Raw genomic sequence first — 6,000 nt, 5'->3', positions numbered from 1 at the left:
GGATTCATCACTTATGAATAGAAATGCATTAGATTTATATGTGTTGATTCTATATCCTGCTACATTGCTGAATTCATTTATTAGTTCTAGAAATTTTCTAGTGGAGTTTTTTGGATCCTCTAAATGTAGAATCATGTCATTGGCAAATAGTGATAGCTTAAGTTCTTCTTTTCCTATTCGTATCCCTTTAATTTCTTTGGTCTATCTAATTGCTCTGGCTAGAGTTTCAAGGATGAAACTATGTTGAATAGAAGTGGTGAAAGAGGGCATCCCCGCCTTGTTCCAGTTTTTGGAGGGAATGCTTTCAGTTGTTCTCCATTTAGAATGATGTTGGGCTTAGCATGTTGAGGTATGCTCTTACTATCTCTATTTTTTCTGGTGTTTTAAGCATGAAGGGGTGTTGTATAGCCTGTTCAACAAATGGTGCTGGGAAAGCTGGAAATCCGTATGCAGTAAAATGAAATTAAACCTCTACCTCTCACCCTGCACCAAAGAGAAGACAAAGTAGGCCCAGATCTTCATCATGTTGGCTTAGGATCAGACTTCCTTAACAAGACTCCCAAAGCACAAGAAGTCAAAGCAAGAATCAATAAGTGGGATGGATTCAAACTAAAAAGCTTTTTCTCAGCAAAGGATACAATCAATAGTGTGAAAAAAGAGCCTACAGAGTGGGAGAAAATCTTTTCCACATGCACTTCAGATAGAAAACTAATCTCCAAAATTTATAAAGAACTTACAAAACTTTACACCAAAAATACAAAGAACCCAAGCAACAAATGGGCCAAGGAACAGGACACACACTTTACAGAAGAAGATATACAGGCAACTGATACATATACGAAAAAGTGTTCAACATCTCTAGTACTTAGAGAAATACAAATTAAAACAACTCTATGACTTTATCTTACTCCAATTAGAATAGCTATTATCAAGAACACAAACAATAATAGATGTTGGCGTGGATGTGGGGAAAAAGGCACACTTTTACATTGCTGGTGGAGTTGCAAATTGGTGCAGCCACTCTGGAAAGCAGTGTGGAGATTCCTCAGAAAACTTGGAATGGACCCACATTTTGACCCAGTTATTCCACTGTTGAGTTTATACCCAAAGGACTTAAAATTAGCATACTAAAATAAAGTGGCCCCATCGACGTTTAATGCAGTTCAATTCACAATAGCTAAATTGTGGAACCAACCTAGATGCCCTTCAACAGATGAATGGGTAAATAAACTGTGGTATATATTCACAATGGAATATTATTCAGCCATAAAGAAGAAGAATATTATGGCATTTGCAGATAAATGGATGGAATTGCAGAATATCATGCTAAGTGAAATAAGCCAGTCCCCAAAAAACCAATGGCCAAATGTTTTCCCTGATAAGTGGATGATGATATATAATGGGGGTGGGGGTGTGGGGAGTGAGAGAAGAATGGAGGAACTTTAGAGGGAAATGGGGGGGCAGGGGTATGAAAGATGGTGGAATGAGGCAGACATCATTACCCTAGTACATGTGTGATTTCAGGAATGGTATGAATATACATCATGCACAACCATAGAAATGAAAAGTTGTATCCCATTTGTGTACAATGAATCAAAATGCAGTCTGTAAAAATAAAAAAAATAATTAAAACATTATGGTTAAGCTCTTTATTACTTTTAGCTTTCTCAGCTCTTATTGTATTTGAACAGGTGGATAAATTCTAGTTTTAGAGAATGTTTGTGTGAATTACTGGCAAATATAACTGATAATTTTTTATTTGAGAAATCCGAGTTCTAAATCATCATTTCATTTCATGGATTTCCTAGAGAAGCTTCAACCAAAATGAATAGAACCGGAAAGAACTCCCTTCTCCCTCTAAACTTGGAACATGGCCCTTTTTAAGACAGACGTGTGATGTTGAGGCGGGAAGAACTGAGGTAGCTCCGAAGGTTCTTCCATGATTCCTAAAGCGGAGAGTAAAGGTGAAGGTGGGAGTTTCCCAAAGGGGCCAATTGCTTCTGCTCCTAGGACACTTGGAGACAAAAACATGCAGAGTCAGGACAGTTCTGGCTGGGCAGTGGGGGACGCTTGTGCCCTGCTGAGCCCTGAGGCACCTGCCCAGACTCCGGGGAGGTTTTATAGCCCTGGGACCGGCTTAGAGACCTCAGCGCCCACACTCATGATGGCTGCTTCTAGAAGTTTGCTAGAAATCGGTCCTCAAAACCCTTAGGTGATGCACGCCCAAGTTTCAAATTGTTAGGAGGCTCAAGGACCCAAATTCTCAGGGGTGGCCCTGGAGGAGAGGCTTGAGAGGAGCGAGATGCAGGTGTCTTGGGAGCAGCCCGTCACCTATTGAGGTGCCCAAGTGCAGACTGCTCTGCCACCCAATTCACTACTGGCCCTTTAGTTTCTGAGGCAGGACTGGAGAATTTAGGGTTGGATATACTGTGTTCTAAAGGGTACATGGCAAAGTTTAGGATGCCGCTGACTTAAGTCAGTTAATAGAAACAAGTGAAGAATGACTTCACTTATTTAACAGACAGCTATTGCTAGTCCGTTTTTCTAGAAGAGGACTAAGATTTGGAAATGCAGTCCCTGGAACAGCAGCAGGGACATCATCCTTCAGAGCCAATCGGAATCTGGAATCTGCATTTTTGAAATCCTTAGAGACTCGTGTCCACAGCACAGGGTGCTTCTCCATCTTCACTGCAGTCCCGGCCTTACCGTGCTCCTGGCCCCGCGAAGGCTTGCTCTCGGTCCCAGCGACACGGCCGACTCGGGGCTGGCCGGACTCCACTGAGGTGGGCGCAGCGGCATCTCGGTTCCTTTCTTGCAGTGCAGACACTGTCCTTCGGGTGCCGCCTTCCCCTCCTCCCCAGACCTCTGGTTCATATTACTAATAATTATTGCCTGCGGCTCTCAGACGCTTTCTCTAATAACAAATATACCCCTCCCCAGGCGGGAGTGCATTTTCTCCTTTCATTTCCCAAGAGCAGTAGCAACGCGCCTGGAGCTCTTAATCCCTAACCTGGAGATGGGGGTGGGGGCGGGGTCAGCCAGACAGTCGGAGCAGGTGTTCTCGAGAAAGAAAACAAAGAATTTGCCAGATGAAGGGAGAGATGAGGGAGCAGTGTTCTGGACATCTGCGTACCCCTGGGAGCTGCAGATCGGGGTCCAGGAGGTCAGGATGGAGCCAGAGAATCTCTAGTCCTTACAAGTCGCACCAGGTGATACCATCTTCTGACACCTTGATCTTTGGCTTTCCAGCTTGCAGAACCATGAGAATATTATGGACTGGGTGCTGACAAACAGCAGCAGTCTGTCTGTGATAGCAGCCTGAGCTCAGGCACATGGACTTGTGTATCCCACAAAGTCACGCAGGTGCATTATCTCACTTGTTTTATGTCAAAAGAGCATAAATGCTGTTTCTAGGCATGTTGGACAAAGAGTAGAAAAATTGACTTCAGGAAAAATAGAAAACTTTAAAAAATGTATCACAGAAACCAAATCAATATCTGAGGCTTTCTGACCTCAGCCTCGAGTATGCCCCATCTGTGTTTCTCCTCCTTGGCTAAAGACACCTGTCCGCAGTTTTAATGGTGAGCTAAATGACCGATGTCTATTTTCTGAAACAATTTGCATCAAACAGAGAAATAGGAGAAGGGACTAACTTCATTCTAGGAGAATACTATAATCTTGAAAATAAAACAGTATAAGGACAGCACTTAAAGAGGAAATTACTGACCAATATCACTTTAAAAATTCTAAGATTAGATCTGCAAACTCAGAACTATATACATATAAATAGATCATGACAAAGTAGGGTTCAATCCAGGAATAAACTCAACATGAGAACAATCTATTTAAGCAATACACTACATGATGGTTTTAAAGAAGAGAAAGCAATTCAAGTTATATAAATGGAATAAATGTAGCTATAAAAACTCGAGGAATTTATGAAAGAGCAGGAATTGCCTTAAGCCAGGTGTCTTCCAAAGTCCTATGACAAAAACAGGTTTTTTGAAATGGTGAAACTCAACTCTTGTCTTTTCTAATATTGATTTCTTTTAAATGCTAATCTTTTTTTCCGCATAGAAAATACAAGGCACTCATTTTATTTTCCATTTCATATCACACTGGTTAGGGCCTTTCTGAACCCCTTGAAGAAAAGAGGTGGTGGAACATTTCCCCCGGAGCTATCTGCATCCTGCTGCCTGGGGGGTCACTTGATCGTCTGACTTACTGAATTTATGTCTGGCAATTGTGCTGAACCCTCTTGTATGCTGGGGATTTTTTCCCCTTCTTCTCAGCTTTGATTATGAGACTTATAGTTTTTATTAGTTATTGCAAATTAGGTATTTTCCCCAAAATAAATGGAACCAATTATAAATTGTTATAGATCTGGAACAACTTTATTTGTTACATTTTCGAACACATTAACAGAATAAACAGGGATGACATGTTTCCAGTAATGCCAATTTTCTGCAAATGCATCTAGAATTTCAATTTCTTCCAATGAAAATCTCAACAGGGCTTGACTAACTGACTTAAAAATGCATATGGAAGAGCCAGTGGCCAAGAATAGACAGGGCCATGAATGTACCTTTACAAGACCTGCTGTGGAGATTTCTCCACTTTGTGTATAGCTGTGTCTAACAGTAAATTGCCATCTGAATTAACTTGAAGCATTGCAGCACAGTGTAATGTAGCGGCACAGAGACCTTGCCATAAATCCCCACAAATTTGAAACCTGGATGTCTGGGATCGAGTTAGGAGAGGGAGGAACCTAGACACTTGGACAATGGACCTTGGGCCCGCATGGTGCAAGTGGACAATCTGCTTGCAGCTGACTTGTGAGAATGTGGCTCTAACAAAATGAAAGTATTTTTTCACACAGAAAAATATCTGGACCTTGAACCTTTTGAAAAATATTTCAACAAGATCTAGAACTGATGGCTTATATGTTATTTTAACTACTACTGTGTGAAAAAAAATTTTAATATCAAATTTAATGTGAACTTTCTTATCTCAAGTTAGGGAAAGTTTTCTAAAACAAAACACAAGAAACAAAACCCAAAAGGAAAATTTCTTTATAGTTTTTTAAGAGTCTCTAATTTCTTCTAAAATTGAAAAACGAATTTAATAGAAAAATAGATGAATATCAGTAGGTTATTCACAGGAAATCCAAATGCCCAATAAACACTTGCCAAGGTACACTATTTCATCAGTAATCTGGGAATTGCAAATGAGCACAGTGAAGTACTACTTCAAATTTGGTACTTACAAAGATTAAGTTGAAGTTCCTGCTTCTCCATATCTTCACCAATGCTTCTCAGAACATTAATATTTCACAGCTGTCAGGTGGCAAGTTGCTTTCCATGTAGACAACTACCACTTATACTTCTCCAACATGGGCACCGTCCCTCTTTAACGATGCACTGTTCCTACTCCTCTGCATACTCCTATGGTGGTGCTGAGTAGCCCCTTCCAGGGGCTGTGTGATTGGGAGTGGAAGTCTAGGTGTTGCTTCTCAGCTGTGCAGGATCCTCTGCTCTTGCTCTTCTCTCGTCTCAGTGATGGAGACACCCTGTGGTCCCGATGGTGCAGTTACAAGAAGGAACCCACTATAAGCCTAGGTCCCTGACAGACTGGGAGTTGAGCCCCTCATCAATCTGTGATGGGCATGTAAAGTGAATGAGAAATAAGAATCTGTTTGACCAAGTAGGACTGGAAAATAAATGCTCCTCTCGGGGCCTAGACCTGGGAATAGAGCTGCTGGGCACCAGTACAGAAGCTGGCACAGAACTGGCATTCCTTGCATGTTACTGAAGCCAGACCTCACACACCCTAGCTGCAGACACATAAATAAAGTCCAATGCTTCCCGCCAAGCAGCTCAGACAAGTGCCCTGATGTTTACCGTTTGCTCCCCCTTCTCCTGTGCAACCCACTATGGCATGTGGACACTTGAAATGTGGCCAGGGTAACGGAGAAACTAGATCCTAGTTTTAAAATTAAAG

This window comes from Sciurus vulgaris (genome assembly GCF_902686455.1).
Source record: "Sciurus vulgaris genome assembly, chromosome: 9".
Taxonomy (NCBI): Eukaryota; Metazoa; Chordata; class Mammalia; order Rodentia; family Sciuridae; genus Sciurus; species Sciurus vulgaris.
Note: the sequence above shows the minus strand (reverse complement) of the source record.